The sequence below is a fragment of the Heloderma suspectum genome, chromosome 14 (assembly GCF_057233095.1).
Source record: "Heloderma suspectum isolate Gila_16-S chromosome 14, 16-S_ref, whole genome shotgun sequence".
Lineage (NCBI taxonomy): Eukaryota > Metazoa > Chordata > Lepidosauria > Squamata > Helodermatidae > Heloderma > Heloderma suspectum.
Window position 1 is genome coordinate 2,294,996 of NC_139471.1, and position 17,233 is coordinate 2,312,228.

Below are 17,233 nucleotides of genomic sequence, written 5' to 3' on the forward strand. Positions count from 1 at the left end.
CCACCGCTGAAAAGGCCTGCTTAAGTACTGCTACCTGGAGACATTCTGTTGGCTGCGGCACGACCAGTAAGGTTTCCTCAGAAGCTCTTAGGGGCTGACTGGGTAAGTATCCTGGCAGTGCCTTTGGGCAAGACCCCCTCAACGGGTGGTCAGTGAGTCCACCTTCCCATCACCCTGGTCACCAGCCGCAATTGCTCCTCATCCTCTTTCCCATCCTCACTCCCACTCGCTTGCTTGGCAGGCCGAGAGCCAAGGAGCAAGGAGGCCGTGGCGTCTCCTGCTCCTCCTCCTCACTGCCAACGTTGTCAGGGCCAGAGATGCAGGAGAACAAGCAGGTTGCAGTGGTGGAGAGGAGGAGCAACTCCAAGGGGCCCTTGCCAGGGGGCCCCTGCTGGGGTGTGGGCCCTCGGCACGTGCCCCGCCATGCCGACTCTTGGCACCAGCCCTGTATCCTGGTCCCATTAGGGCTCTGTAGGTCAACAATAAAACCTTGACGGGCTCAGCAGCTAACCGCCAGCCAGCGCAGTTCTTCTAACACAGCTGCAATGTATGTGTCGCTTGGTGCTCCACTGAGCTGTGTTCTGCACCAGCTGCAGCTTCCAAACCAGGTGCATGGGTGGGTGCACATAGCGCATTGCTGACTTACGGAATTCACCGCTGCAAAATGCGATGATGGGCACTGGCTTGCATTGCTTTTTAAAAGGGCAACACAAATCCGTGGAGGAGAGGTGTAGCGGCAGGTACTAGCTACGGCACCTAAATGTGGAACCTCCACCTTCAGGGGGAGTGTACCACTGAATTCATGATGGGGTGAAATACAGGAGTGGCCCGTCATGTCAAAAGCCCTAATGCTAGACTACATTAAACATTGGCTTGATTCCACAAACCAGTTCTTTTGGGGGTTATCAAATGATGGAAGCCTGCTGGATTTTCAGTAGGTTTAAGACCTGTGGTTCAGGGACCAGCTGAGCACTTAAAAGGTTAGGGGCCCAGGCCCATAGGCACAATTAGTACATGGGCGAGGGATTTTAGGGGGAAATAACCCTCCCCTCCCCAACTGCAATGCCCCAGGAAATCCCCCCAGACCGGCAATTAAGGGTAGGAAAAAAGAACCTCCCGTTGGCATCAATGGAGGCATTTTTTCTCAGCTTAAGTGCCAGGGGAGGTGGGGGTTGGGAGGTTGCCATGTGTGGGGAGGGGAGGGTTAACCCCTCCCTTCCCAGCTGCAATTCCCCTCGAAAATCACCTTCTACATAGCAATTAAGCTGGGGAAAAAAACCCATAGGCATGAATGGATACTCAGAGCTCTGGGGAATCATTGCGGGAGATGGGAACTTGATTTGGGCCTTGTGACGTCCCTGCTGTGTGGCTTCACTCAGTACAAGAGCCTCACACTTGCCTGGTTTGCAGCACCATCAAGGCCAGCGTTCGGCGCGTGTGGCTTGTTACACGACTGAGAGGGATCGGCAACACGCAGCCCGCCCCGCCCAAATCCCGCCTGGCCCTCAGCTGCCAATCCGGGCCCAGGGGGTGCTGGTGTTTGTGCGCTGAGTAGCTGCAGCAACGGGACATATGTGTGGGGTGGGTGAAGGGAGGGGTCAGCCCACAGATCACCCCCTTCTCAAAGAAGGGCACTGGTAATATATAAACTGTCATAAATAAATATTTATTGAGGAAAAATTGAAACAGTAAGCCCTGTCTTTCTTCTCTGTATTTTTTATAAGTTAATTAACCAATTCATCTCTTTGCATCCAGGAAGATCATCTGAACACAATGTCCTTTTTCTTCTTTCCGATTCAAACAAGTTTGTTACAGAAATGGTAGCTAAATATTTCTTGACAGCAATGAGGATATGATCTAAAATACTAGATAGATAGATAGATAGATAGATAGATAGATAGATAGATAGATTACTAGCAGAGATATGTGATCTGTTTTAGGATTTTACTTCTGTAAGTTAAGTGGTGGCTTTGTATTTTATTTTTCCATGTGAATTTTTTAAATGTTATTTATGTAAAACATTTGGATCCCACCCTATATTATTAAGAGCTCAGGGCAGCATACAGATAAAATCAATTTTAAACAGCGTAAAACAATACATAATTTATACAGCTAAAAGCACATTAACCATTTAACAAGGTAATAGCAACTAAAACATCTAAAACAACAAAACAGTTAAAACAGTGTGCGCCTTCAGGGAATTCAGTTTGCCCTCAAAGGCTTTGGTGAATTGTTTGGTGAAATGTTGCATAGGTCTTACTGTGAGGACTATTGACTGAATCAATAAATTGATTGATTGAAATATATATATATACACACACACACACACACCATTGGCCCAGATGTGTTGGACTACAGTTCCCATCACCCTCAGCCAGCATTCCTTCCTTCCTCGAGTGAACAAAATTGTATTGTTCTGGGGAATCTGAGTTAAGGGAGTATGCAGCACTAGAAGCAGCCTTGCCCCAAACCTGGTCCCCTCCAGATGTGTTAGACTACTACACCCATAATCCCCTGCCAGGAGAAACACACAACTCCAACTGATAGTTCCCTGGGGCTGCAGACTCTGGCTTCATCCGTCGGCCGGAGAACCGAAGGCCACTGAGAGGCGGCACCCGCTACCCCCCAGGTGAGGGGGAGACCAATCTGGACACATTGTCCAGAGAAGGACCAGCTGGAGGGAGCTTGTGTCACCTTCCCTGCCAGAAAGAACACCTGTAAGAATATTAAAACTAAGAAATGGTGCCGGGGGTTTTCTTCGTCGTCTTCTTCTTTCCTCCTCCCTCCCAGTCCCTTTCCCTTTTGTGTCATGTCTTGTATATTGTAAGCTTGACAGCAGGGACTGTCTCATTATGAATCTTTGTAACCCACTCTGGGAACTTTTTTTTTTTTTTTTGTCTGAAGAGCAGGGGGGGGAAATACTCTAAATTTTAAAAATCCCCATTAGACCTGCTGGCTGGGAATGGGTCGGGAGAGGCTGAATTGTAGAGCTTCAATAATGGGTGAAGGGGGGGGTTAGTAGCCCATCTGTATATCTGGATGGGAGGCACATCTTGCTTTTACGACTCCCCCCAAGTTGGTACAGAGAAAGGCTTCCATTCTTCCCGCTACTCCAAAATCCCTGCAGTGTGACACTTATATTAGGCCAACACAAAGATCCCCACAAAAAATGTGCGAGCTTTGAGATCTCCAGATCTCTTCATCAGCAAAACATTACAAAAAACAGGACTGAGGGGAGAAAGAAAAGGGGTGGGCGGGGGGAAAGCATGCACATTTTCTATGATCATTGAGTTGGCCTAATAAAGGAATTACACTATATAGATTTTGGGATTTTTCTGATGGCTGCCTTTGTGTGTGTGTTTGCAACCTTTCTGCTGACTTCTCATAACAGCTTGCAAACTCAACCTTAAAATACAGCAAATGCAGAAGTTGAACGTTAAGAAAGAATTGTAACAAATAACAACTGTTCTCTCTCTCTCTCTCTCTCTCTCTCTCAGGTTTCAAGGGTATCACAAATGCCCACCCCCATGACTCATTTTGTTTTAATCACTTATCTCGCTTGACCACAGTTGGGGAGGGGTGGGGGGAATCTATTCTTCTCAAGAATGCACAGTTAGTATTTTTAACAAATGATTATTTAGGGGAGTGGAAACTTCCTGCTTTGCAGGTCTCTTTGCACAGGCTGGCGTGTGAGGTTGAGTCCAGGCCCCTGCAAGGCGCATTATGCTGAAAAATCGCAACGATTTGGACATTTCATATTCATCCGAGACTTTTGCATGTGTGGGTTTAGTGCAAAAGGGAGAGATATTTGCAACGAGCAGCTTCATGCTATTTTCACTCTCCCCTGCCCCCCCACTCCCTTGCACCCTCCACAAAAGTATTGACAGTTCACACTGCCAGAAATCTCGGTTTCCTCTCTCCAACAGGAAACAGGAAGTGAGTGCAAGGGGGAGATTGGGAGTTTGCTTGGAAGAACAATAAAAATCTCATCGGAGAGGAAATGGGAACTGCGTCAGGAAAGAAAAATAACTTTGTTGGAGCGAAGGGGAGAATGACCTTTGCATTTCAGAGCCTGGATAAGGTTGATGAGGACTACACAAATATAGCCTTAAAAGGCCTTTTCCTGGAGTGGGGCGCTCCGCAACCGGAGCTGCCGTCTTGGATGAGCTGCAGGCATTGCAGCCAAGATTCACTGCGCACCTGAGCCCTGTGGAGATGACTCTGCCCTCCCTCCAACGTTTAGTAGAGAAAAACAGCTACATAACACTTTTTGAAGGGTAAAACTATTTTTTTCCAAAAGCGAATGCAACAATCCATGGCCGCTTCCTATAAAACAATGCCACCTCTTCGTAAAATCAGAAAAATACAACACAAGGATCAAAGCTACAGCGCAAGGATCAAAACCACAACACATGGATCAAAACTACAGCACAAGGTTCAAATACGCAACACAAGGATCAAAAGCACATCACAACGATTTAAACTACAACACAAGGATGTAAACTACAGCATGAGGATCGGAACTACAATACAAGGATCAAACCTACAGCACAAAGATCGAAACTGTAACACAAAAATCAAAACTACAGCACAAGGTTCAAAAACACAACACAAGGATCAAAACAACAACACAGAGATCAAAACTGCAACACAAGAATCACAACTACAACACTAACTAGGCCTCTCCGGTGTTTTAGACTGCACTGCAGTCCTAAACCCTCCCGGTCAGCTTCCCCAACCTGTCCCCCTCCATAAGTGCTGGACTACAACTTCCATCACCCTCAGCCAGCTTACCATCAGCCATTCTGGCAGTGGAAGATGGGACTTGCAGTCCAACGCACCTGGTGGGAACCAGGCTGGGGTAGACTGTGCTGGGCAGTCAATCCCATTGAATCTGACGACACTTAAGTAAAATGTCTGTGGATTCCTTGTTGTACGTTTTGCTTGTTCTGTGTGATCCAAGACTGGAAGGGTGCGGGTGTCCTCATATATTTAAGACAATTGACCTTCACGTTGTGTAGCTACCTACGGAGACTTGGTGGGTAGGGCGACCAGATTCACAGCAGAGGACAATAGGGCTGCTAAGCCTGAAATCCTTATATAGAAGGGAGAATTCTGGCAGACACCACTTCTCTCCCCCTTGTGTGACAAGTGACTCTTGCCCAAGATCCTCTCTTCTCCTTGGTTGGACAAGCTTTAGGCCAGTTGCTGTTTCTGAGCCTTGGTTGCCCATCTGTTGACTGGGAATCATGTTGACTGAACTTAATCAGGCAATGGAGCCAAGGAGCGAGGCAAAGAAACGCTGGGTTCCCACCAAGTGCTAGGGGCAATGCCATTTCCATGGATGGACGGAGTAGCAAACTGCTTCTGAAAAGGTTGCTCCTGCCTCTCTGGTTATGCGGGGGAGACGTTTAGGAGCACGGGGACGCCCAAGCCTCGCCTCGTCCGTCTCCTTCCTAGAAGCCCGTATTTCATTTCATTTCATTACATTTATTACATTTCTGTACTGCCCAATAGCCAAAGCTCTCTGAGCGGTTTACAAAGATTACAAACCTTAACAATACAGAATTATGCATAATGTAAAAACAGTTTAGCTACAAACAAACAAAGTAGACACACATGCACACACATTTCCAAATGGTATCCCAGGACCTGATTAAAAACCTATCATATGCTGCCAAATGCCTGGGGACAGAGAAAGGTCTTACCCTGGCACTGAAAAGAGAACAATCATGTTGTCGCCAAGTGGGCCTTGCCGGGGAGATCATCCACAATCCTTCCACAAGGCCCTCTCCCTCGTTGCCACTTTCCAATCCTGCCTTGGAGGAGGCATCCAGAGGAGGGCCGTAGATGATGATCGTAGCGTACGGGTAGGTTCATGCCAGGAGGCGCTCCGTCAGGTATTGTGGTCTCAAACTGTGTAAGGCTTTGCAGGTCAAACCATCACCTTGAATCGCGCTCGGAATCATACAGGCAGCCAGTGCAAGCGGGCCAGAATCGGTGTGATACGTTCCGCCCTTCCAGTCCCCATTTTCTGTCCGGCTGCCACATTTTGCACACGCTGCAGCTTCTGAACCGTCTTCAAGGGCAGCCCCACATAGAGCACATGGCAGTGATCCAACTAGGAGGTTACCAGAGCACAGGCGACTGAAGCCAAGTTATTTAGAGGTATTTTACCTGTGAATTATATAGCGCAGGGGTAACTCTGAGGCAGCCTTCCCCATCTGGTGCGCCTCCAGATGTTTGGGACTACAACTCCCAGAATGCCTGACCATTGGCCGTTGCAGTCCCCCCCCCCATTCTGAAAAGGTTGAACTGCCTCTCTTCAGGTTTACTTACTGCCAGGAAGAGCTCTAGGTGAAAATAGGCTGGTATTTCTGGTATTTTGGCCCATGTACCTTCAACCAGGCCCACCCCTGGAATGTAGCCCTGAGCCCTTCTCCAAAATGGGGTTCAGCCCTCAGGCTGGAAGAGGTTCAACAGCCCTGTACTAAATCCTTTGGCACCCCTTCATTCCAGAGAAGCTGAGGGGAGGGGGTGTCTGGTTCCCCCCTACCCCCCTCCATATAACTGCAAGCATATAGACACCATAGCTGAAAGGGGCTAGGTTTTATTCCAAAGGACCCATCTTTGCCTGAGAACTTAGTTTATTTGGCCTAGAAACGACAAACTCTCCGCCTCCTATTTATAGCTTTGGAAAGCAGAAAGTTGTACTCCGGAGTCAAACCTGCCACAGAGCCAAAGTTTAAACAGGCACCACCCCATTCCGTGTCCTTTCAATGTTGATGATGAACTTCCTTGGGAACAAAACAGGAACCCTGGACCCTTTGTCAACAGGAATCAACAGCCCAACTGAGCTTACTGGGGGCCACCAGATCAAAATTTCAAGGGTTGAGCTGCCTGGAATCTCACCTGCTTCCTACTTTGGGCTGGTGGTCTTGGACCCACTGAACTGGGTCGCCAGAGGGTACTCTGCAGGATGTTCTGCATCATCATAACCATAGATGGTAGTGGTGCTACTAAGGTTGTACCTTGGGGCCAAGGTCAAGAGCCTCACAACCCAAGGGGGGCCCCTGTTGACCCCCAGTCAGCAGTAGCGCCATGTTCCACCAGGGCTGTTGCTGGTCACCACAGAACCCTTTTGCCCTGTTTTTAAAAAGATTTTATTGTCGGGGCTGCCGAGCATGCATGAACGTGGTTACAGATGCTCCTTCTTACTTTGAAAAGAACTTATCCTTCTCTATAACAAAATGGCGCTTCTTCCCAAGTCAAGGTGTTTCGCAGCAGAGCCGCAGAAACACACTCCATTTTATTCCTGTGGAGTCAGAGCCAGGGTGGCGAAAGTCTTTCCGCCTGAGAGCTGGATTCTGTTTTGGAGAAGCTCTTGGGGGCCGAAGGGAAAAGGAGGTGGGGCCAAAGCAAAAGGGGCAGGACTCCTCTTTTAGTTTAGTGAGGTTGCTGAGAGAATTATTTGTTCAAGATCCCTCATCTCCTTTCCTCCCCGCCAGCAGGATTTTCTAGGGCAGGGACGGGCAACTTGACATTTTAGCCTACAACTCCCATGATCCGTCACCACTGGCTATGCTGGCTAGGGCTGATGGGAGTTGTAGGCCAAAATGTCTGAAAGGCAACAAGTTGGAGGGAGACAGAATGGCTGTTAAACCCATTTAAGATCTATGGTGTAGATAGTTTCCCTCTGAACCTGGGTAAAATCTTAATGAACTTCCATCCCATTATGATTAAGCAACCTAGCCAAAATAGTGGGCCAACTCAACCCTGGCCCCGTCCGTGGTCTTGGGCTCCTTCACACAGAGCTTTTATCCTGCTATTGAGATTGCTCACTCATGGAAGTTTGTGGGTCCTTTTCATAACGTCGTGAACCTCCAGGGCGTCTCCTTCACTAAATGAACTTTATTCCATTTTTAAACAGATCAAATATAATGAGCTATCAAATTACCCCACTTGAGTTCTATTTGAGTTCCCTCCGTGAAAAAGGAAAAGCCACAGGAAGAGGAGGTAGATCAATGAAACATATGGAAGACTCAGATAGGGAGAAGGACAGGGAAAGGGGAGGGGGGAAAGTAAGCGCGTGTAAAGGGAGTCCGTTGTGATCCTGCATTTAAAATGGAATCAGAAAGCCCCTTTTAAATGCAGGATTTTAGGCTGGTGTAGTGATGCTCTTTGACTACAAGAAAGGGTCGCTGTTTCACCCCCTCCTCGGTTGACATTTGCTGCTGATCTTACCCAGTAACTCTTAAAATCTGGACAAGTATTTTGCTTGGAAGGAAGGAACATTGCTCAGAAAAAAAGTTTATTTAAAGTGCTGCAGGCTGCAGCACAATAAATCTAGCAGTGTCCCAGAAGCCCCTCTGCCAGCCAAGCCGTTGACTAGTTACCAACCAAGGTCACAGGACAGGGGAAAGTATGTTGCCACAGCGATGCCAGTCCGCTATTCTTGAGGTGTGGAACCTCAGGGTTCCACAGAAGGCCACGCCCCTTCCTTCCCCCCCACTGCTGATCATTTGGAGTTTTCCGGGCTTTTGCGCAGGTTTCCCCCTGCACCATCCTAAAAGGCTGAAATGCCTCTCCTCCAGCTTAGTTACCAGAAGAAAGGGCTTGAAGCTAAGATGTGCTGGTATATTTGGTGTTTTTGGCCCTGCCTCTTTTTTCTTCCGACCCACCCACCTCTGGAATGCACACACACACACACCCTGTGAGCTTCACCAAAGTGGAATTTGGCCCCGGGCTGATAGAGGTTTGACACCCCTTCTGTAGACTCCGGACTTAAGGATCTGGTTGGTTGCTGTGAGAACAGAATGCTGGACGAGATGGACCCTTTGTCTGATCCAGCAGGGCTCTTGTTCTTTCCTTTTTATGCACACACACACCCCACTTTGGATGGGAATGTGTATTATTTCACTCTCTGCAAAACACAGTTATCCAGCCTGGCTGTTTAGGGCCCTCCTACGCATTCTGCCAGGTGGGCCCCTGGACATCTGCCCAAAAGTCCTTCCCCTGACAGCATGATGGGGTACCTCTCTAGAGAATATGGTTTCAATGCTGCAGGACAGTGACCCCTGATTTTTCACACTGGTGCTGCTTCAATCCCAGGGCGGTGAATGATGTTTGGGTAGGTGAGGGGTGGAATTCCCTTGAAAAAACATCCAGCCCTGAGAATCTTTGAGAGGAAAGGATGGTGTGGATGATTAACGTCGGAGTTTGGAAGCTGTGCTCCGTCCGGGCAGCTTTCGAAGGGCTGGAAATGAGCACAGCACTTTGTTCGTGACAGGAGAGACGATTTGCAGGCCAAACAGGATCTCTCTTCCCCCCACCCCCAACGACTCCCCTTCCCCCCGCTTCGCTTCTCCTTCCCAGCTTTAATTAGTGTGTCGCCATGCGCAGGGCCCCAGCGATACCGTCGGCTCAGCATTTCCAGATCAGAGTGCTGTTTTTCAGAAGGCCTCTCAAAAAAGAAAAGAAACAGAGTTGACTTGATGAAAATGAAATGTGTGTGAAGGGAAAGGGAGATAAAAGTTAGTGGTGCAACATTTCTTACTCTAGGAATGGCCCCCAGGTTCACATTCTGGGAGTCTCTTTGTTTGGGGCTGGTTTCACTGTGCACACCAAGGAGGAGAGATGAGCAGTCGTTGGGTTCAGTGAACGTTTCATCTTGTCCTGTGTAGAGGGAGGCACTGAACACGTGCAGAGTGCTTTCCCCTCTGCATTCAGTGCATGTGGTCTTGGAACACCCATTAAACCAAAGGTGTTCCCTACCCAGAGGATATGACTTCTAGGCAAAGTTGAGCCTCTTGTTTTAGAAAACAGTCATAGCCTGGCGACAAGACCTGGGAATACAGTTTAGTTCTTGCTGCACTCACCACAGGGCTGACTTTGCTTTGGGCAGTTCCCAGATGCCCCCCAAAACCATGCTTCAAGGCTGGCCCTTGAAGGCACACCCCAAAGAGGGCACTGCAAATGTCCATTTTTGCATGGACAAATGCTTTGGATGTAGGGTAGCCCCTTATGAATCCAAAGAAAGCTAGACAAGCTGCTGTAAGGGAGAGAGACTTCTCAGTGGTGGCACCACACTTCGGGAATGAACTCCCCAGAGAGGTCTGCCTGGCACTTACTTACATTGTCATCTTTTCAATGCCAGGCAACGACTCCTTTTTTCCCAGGCATTTTAGAGACCTGGTTCTAGATTGTAATGGCTTCTTTTATCAATTCCTGTGCTGTTTATTGTGCATTGAATTGCATTGTATCCTTTTAAGTATTCGTATTGTATTTTATATTTATTACTGTTTCTATGGCATTTTTGTTTCTCACGCTTTGTAAGCCGCCCAGAGAATATTAGTTTGGGGGCAGATGAGAAGGGTACTAAATAAATAAATACATTATGAATCGCCAAAAAAGAGGACAAGCATCAACATGGAAGAGGGAAACCAGGACGGCAATTTGCATGAAACTGGCCTATGCTGATTTATATGTACAGATGCTAATTTAGAAATAATTATTAGAGTTTCAGTAGAAATATGGCACATTTCACCATGGTGAAGAAGACTGCGACCCGGGTGACCTGTGTGGCTGGCTGTTCAGTCTTCTGCCCAGGTGCTGCTAACTGTTGGTGGGCAACAGGTCTTAGGGTGGCCTCTTTTACAAAGGACAGTCCTCCATTTGAAGTATTCCCAGAGGACTGTCCTCTTTTTGATGGGTTGCCCAATCCAGGTCCAATTTAAAGCTAAAGAACCACCAGCACTGTTTATTGGGCATCCACAGTTTAGCACCTGGGCAGCAAACTGAACAGGCAGGTACACAGGTCACCCACTCGCAGTCTTCCGCACTACGCTGCGATGTACCGGATTTCTGTTCCAATACTCATTTCTAAATTTGCATCTATACATAAGAATTAGCATATGGAAATTGTAGGCAAATTGTCCTCTTTCGGGGGGTGATGTGGTCCCTATTTTTTGGCAATCCACGAACGGCCACCTTAGTTCTTATGGTTCTTTATCTGTAAAACCAGAACTGGACAGGGCAAGTCCCCAAAGAGAGGACAACTTCAAACAGAGGTTGGTCCTCTGCAAAAGAGGACACGTGGCCACCCTAGGACAGACACCAAACAACGCTCTCCATTGGCACGATCCCCTTGGGAGCCAACTCGGGCCACCCTTAAGATGTGTTAGGTCGTTTTCCAAAGATGATGCTAAGTGGGTGTGAGTGTTGCGGGGGGAAGGGGGGGAGCTCTGTGTGTGTGTGTTTGTGTGTGTCTGTGTGTGTGTGTGTTGCCCTGCTCTCTTTCAGAAAAGCCCACCACAGAGGAGGGCTGTCAAGACAGCCCCGTTCCAACAATAAACATTCAGCACGAACAGAGTCGCGACTCGAGGCCAGGAAACGAGACCCATTTGTGGAAAAATGCAGCGGTCTGGCTGTTTCTGGCAAAATAGGAACACACACGTTCAAATGTTTCAGACAGAAATTAAAATGCACACAGGAAGGAACGCTGAGGAGCTAACAGCATTCTGGTCCCAACCATCCTCTCCCCGCTAGCCTAATCAGCTGCCACAGCTCACATTCTCTGGATATTGTCATGGCTTTCTAGAGAGTCAGCGCTTTGTACGATGGAGACAAACGTCTCGCTGAAAGGAAGCCAAGCCCACTTCAGAGGGCCCACGCTGTGGCTGTGTCGCTTCTGCTCTTGTGTTGCTAGGTGGACATGGCATGAGCTGGAGGAACAACGAGTCTTGCGACACATTAAAGACGAACACGTTGGGGGCACAATCCTATGCATGTTTAGACAGAAAAAGTCTAGCATGCATAGGATTGTGCCCTGATTCTGGTATCAGCTCCCATGGACACCTGCCCACTTCATCAGATGCACGGAGTATTATGCTGTATGTCAGGTTTATATACACTACATCAGGTAGGTCAGTTTAAAATTCTTTCCCTCCACCCTGTGTAATGTATATAAACCTGAAACCCTCCATAATTCATCCGTGCATCTGATGAGCTACAGCCCACAAAAACTTCTGCTTGAATAAAATCTCATTTCAATACAGTTCAGCCAGACATTCAACACTATTTCCTGTGGCTTGAATAAAGACAAAGGTTTTTGTTTTGTTTTTAATCACACTGCATATGTTAATCGACCCACCCTTGGAATGATTCAGTTTGTGTTGTTTTAAATCGCTTACTGTATTTTAAATATTTGCACTGCTCTAAGGTTTTATTTTGCTTTTTATTTTTAATTTATACTGTGGTTTTAAACTTTTATATTTTATCGGGTTATATTTGACGGTTTTAATTGTCGTGGGCTGCCCAGAGAGCCTCGGCTATTGGGCGATATAGAAATGTAATACATACATTAATCAATCAATAAAGTCTGAGTTATCACCCAACAATGATTTGGGCAAGGCAATCGTCATCACGGCCTGTACTGTTTTGCATTTCAGTTCCATATGACAACACAGCTTACATCTCTCCCCACACCCCAACCAAAGCATGTGTATATATATCTTCCAGTTTGAGGTAACGCTTCACACATCTGATGAAGTCTGCAGTATCCATGAAAATTTATGCCTCAATGAATTTGTTTGCCTTCAAGGTGCCAGGAGACCCTTGGTTGTTTTTGCTGTGACGGACGGACAGACATGGCTGCTGCCCCTCTGGAAAGAAGCAAGGGGCGAACTGAGGAGGGGGAGGCAGTTTTTGCAGTGTAAACCTCACTGCGAACGTTATGCCGAGGCAGGAAAAGAGCTGGGGGTGAGGCGGGGGAGATGAGGTTTTCCTGCCCCTTTGGAGCAAAACAGTCAGAAGATCCCATCAGTCAACAGCTCTGGCAACTGCAGCCTCGAGATAAACCCCCAAGCGATCCTCGGTCACTTCCGCCTTTTGTCCCTGGCTTTTTTCAGGCCTTCCTGCTGAGAAGTGTCCAGCCGTAGGGAATGGCTTTCATTTCCGACAACCCGCCAGGCTCCACACAATGCCTGCTGATTCTTTTTGCCCCTCCACCCCACCCTTGGCTTATGAGTCAGCGCCTTGTCAAGGGCATTTCTGCTGCTGCTGGGCCTTGGCGACCCCAAATGCGCTTTATTTGTCCACCTAACACACCCTGATTTTAAGCAACACGAGTACAAACGAAGCCAGTTCCTTGCGTGGTCTGGGCCAGCCAGCTCTTTAAAACAACATGCGTGGCCTTCATCCCAGGTGTCGGCATTCGGAAAATGAAATAAAAAGCAATGAATGCCCAAGCAGCCAATGTGGGGACCGTGGCTTCTGCAACGAGCAAGAACAGCATAGGAGGATTTTGCAGACGTCAAGCAACGGGAGCATCCACAGGATGACCACGTCTCTGCTTTAAGGTTGATGGAAATGGCAGGTTGCCCATGTGTCCTCCTTTAGGGGGGCTACCCTGTCCAGTGCCAGTTTAAAGATAAAGAGCCACCAGAACCATCGCCCATCAACAGTGAGAAAAGCAGTGTTGAAGATAACATAAACATCCTGGCATTTGTACGCTTATTAACACGTGTAGCGGGATAAAAACCCATTATCTCAACTGAGGCCACAGGTGGTAGAATTGAACTTCTTGATATTGCTATTGGCTCTACACATATTTCGAGTTCTCATTCTGTGCTCTTCACCACCTGTTCCAGTCTGGATGATGGCAGATTGATAGTGGTGGCCTCATACCATAAGAACCGGGCAAAGATTTAAAATACAGTGACAGATTTAAAACAACAGAAAATGAAAGACTAAAATGCCTGGAAAAACAAGAAGCTCTTCACCTGGTGCTGGAAAGAGCACACTTTAGGTGCCAGGCAAGCCTCTCTGGGAAGCTCATTCCACAACCGGGGTGCCACAACAGAAAAGGCCCTCTTCTTGGAAGCCACCCACCTCATTTCATTTGGTGGGGCTTCCGCAGAAGGACCATTGAAGATGATCTTAGGGTCCGGGAAGGTATATAGCTATAAAAAAAATAGGTATATAAAAAAAGTTACTTTGAACCCCAGAACTGGTCTCTTGTGTTAATATCAGTCCCCCTGTCCTGGGTGCTCACAATGTCTAAACCAGAGTATCTGAAGGCATGTCGCCTCCCATGTATATCAAACTGGGCCCTTTCATCATCTTCAGAGCCCTTTTCTGGGTGCCCCTGCCAAAAGAAGCTAGGTGAGTGGCTACAAGAGAGAGGGCCTTCTCAGTGGTGGCCCCCACTTATGGCATAAACTCCCGAAAGAGGTTAACCTGGCACCAACATTGTTATCTTTTCAGCACAAGGCAAAGACCTTTCCTTTCTCCCAGGCATTTTAGAGACCTGGCTCTAGGTTATTATGGCGTTTTATCGGTTCCTGTGCTGTTTATTGTCTTGCACTATATTGTATTTTGTTCTCTTAAATATTTGTATTGTATTTTATATTTTTAACTGTTAGATGCCATTTTTGTTTTTTTAACTGTTTGTAATCCTCCCAGACAACGTTTGTAACTGTTTGTAATCCCCCCAGACAACGTTGTTGGGCATATTAGAAATGTAAATAAATAAATAAACATAAACAAACAAACTTCTGCCGGATCGTCCCACCACAGCTTTAACATCCAACGTCCACAGGGGAAGCGTGAAAAGCAGTGGTGGTTGAGGCAGTGGCTAACGGTGATAAAGCTGTTGCGTTATCTCTAGATTGACATTGCTTTGACCACAGTTGTCTTTCACATTTACCCTGTGGATGTTGGATCTTAAGCTGTGGCGGCAAGGTCCAGCAGAGGAAACTTGTGATGGGTAAGAATTTCGTTGCAGCTCGGTTTTGATAAGGATTTATCAAAATTCGTAAAGTCTTCCTTATTCAAGACCAAAAGAATTTGGGATTAAAAAAGAAAGGTGAATGTAGAAGAAATCAAAACTGTCAAATGTGTCCATCTGGGCCCAGGCCTTTGAGTGCTTCGCCCTTCAAAGTTTGGATTTGTATCCCTGTGTATTCAACCAGATTAGTGCTGAATTAAGATTGCCACCTCATTATTCTGACAGGCTTCTCATCTTATTCTCCTCATCTTATTCTGACAGGCTGCCAATACACTTCCAGTCAGGTTTTGGTGATGACATTTAAAGCCCTGAACAGCTTAGGACCTCAATATCTGAGGGAGCACCTCTCCCTATATATGCCTGCCCAAGGACTGAGATCTGTTGGAGGGGCCCTCCTCTGCGTCCCACCAGTGTGAGGCATACACTGTGGTGGGACGTGGGAGAGGGCCTTCTCTGCTGTGGCACCCCGGTTGTGGAATGCCCTCCCCTTGGAGGCCTGATTGGCGCAGACATTGGTCTCATTTCAGCGCCAAGTAAAAACATGGCTTTTTACCAAAGCCTTTGCTAAATGTATCCCCCAAAGTAGCACACTGTTTTTACTGTTTTAGATTTTAATTGGTATTAGCTTGTTTAATGGTTTAATATGTTTTTAGCTGTTTAAAATATTTATTGTTTTATACTGTTTAAATTGATTTTATCTGTACGCCACCCTGAGAGCTTAATGATATAGGGTGGGATAGAAATGTTTTTAATTAATTAATTAATTAATTAATTAATTAAAGCTTTAATGACAACATGGCAGGCTGGTACATTACTGTACTCTGCATGCTGGGAAGAGATGGACCTCTTGAATTTGGCCAGCACAGATGAGTGATAATTTAATTTCAGTTCATTTTTGACCAGAATTTCCTAAAATTCACAAAGTTCTTCATAACAGGGAAAGAAAGACATTGGAGACAGTAAAAATTTGAAAGTGAAACGCACAGCTTCACCCATAGGTATTTGATTGTTCATTGTTTTTAGCTGTTGTAAATTGTTTACCGTTTCTGTATGATTTAATCCTTGTTGTTAAGAGGCCTGCAGCCTTTTTCCAAGAAAGGCATCTAACTAATAATAATAATGAGGAGGAGGAGGAGGAGAAAACCCAGAGTCTTGTGAAGTGATTCAAGGCACATCCGCCACCTCCAGTGATCACACAAACAGCCCAAGTGATTTTTATGGATTCGACTTCCCCAGTTTTGTTTTTCTTACAACACAGGGCGCAGCGCTGTCCAGCCACGCAAGGCAGGAGGGGTGGGATGTCACGCCCCGGGAGCTGCAGCCATGTGAAGGCTGCAGAAGGAAGTCAGTCCGAATGGGATCCGATCTTTTGGTGCAGACGTTTCCGTTCGGCATTTCCTAGCATCACCGCTCACTCCGCTCCTTTCATAAATCACGGATACTTCATGGCCCGTGCTCAGCCCTGGAGAGGAAACAGGAGCCAAGGGGAGAGAGGACAGTGCATGAGGCCTCCTTGCACTTCAGGGGAATGGAAATAACTCTTCCCAGAAGAGGTCCGCAGATGCTGTGGATTAACAATGGTCCTGCCAGTCCCATATCAGCTGTCCAAGGACTCCACATCTGCGCCAGAGAAGACCTCCCCCCAAGCTTTCCTGAAAGTCATGATAGACCAGCAGACATCCCAGCTCGTACAAATGTGCTGTCAGCGAAAGGCTCTTCAAAGGGAGCAGGCCCCCAGTGTGCAATAACCTGCTGGAAGCACCGAGGAGCGGCCAACGTCCTCACAATGCCCAGCCGATGCATTAGCAGAGTCCCGTTGCGCACCCACAGCGCCGTTTGCCTCACATTCCTAACCATCAGTGTTAGGAATGGAAATATTTCAGTGCGAGTTCTGCTTCAGTCTCTAAGGGAAAGAGATGAGGGCGCAGGTCTGGCCCCAGGTTTTGAAAGGCCCTCGAGATGCCCTCAAGGGGCCACCTCCCTCAGTGGTCCACCTTCTCACCGCCATGGCCACCAGCTGCTCTGTCTCCTCCTCCTCTTTCCCATCATGGCTCCCGCTTGCTTGCTTGGCAGGCAGAGAGTCCGGGAGCAAGGAGGCCGCGGCGTCTCCTGCTCCCCCTCCTCCTCCACCGCTGTCTGGGCCGGAGTGAGAGGCAGGGGAACGAGCAGGGTGGAATGGGGAGGAGGAGGAGGAGGAGCAACTCCAGGGGGCCCTTGTCAGTGGGCCGCTGCTGGAGGGTGGGCCCTGGGCAGGTGCCCAACCATACCTGCCTTTGGCACCAGCTTTGTCTTCATCACTCGGTCCTCTGAGGCGCTCCAGGTGGCCTGCTGAGTCTCCCCTACATCCATCTTCCTGTCCCTGCGTATTAAGGTGGGGTTACCAAAGTATAGCTCTCTGGGGGGTTATAGGAGTTGTTGTCCAACCCATCTGGAGGGCCCCAGGTT

At 47.7% G+C, this 17,233-nt stretch overlaps 1 protein-coding gene across 2 annotated transcripts in view; it reads right to left on the reverse strand.

The window, feature by feature from the left end:
* EGFL7 (EGF like domain multiple 7) overlaps positions 1 to 5,804 on the reverse strand; it is a 36,214-nt gene extending 30,410 nt beyond the window's left edge. The window contains exon 1 of one of the 2 annotated variants that reach the window (XM_084820790.1): positions 5,709 to 5,804. The gene's annotated coding sequence lies outside the window, so the exon portion shown is untranslated. Of the gene's footprint in view, positions 1 to 1,399; positions 1,466 to 5,708 lie in introns of those variants that run through there. The other variant, XM_084820791.1, reaches the window with a different exon arrangement.
* Between the last annotated feature and the right edge of the window lie 11,429 nt (positions 5,805 to 17,233).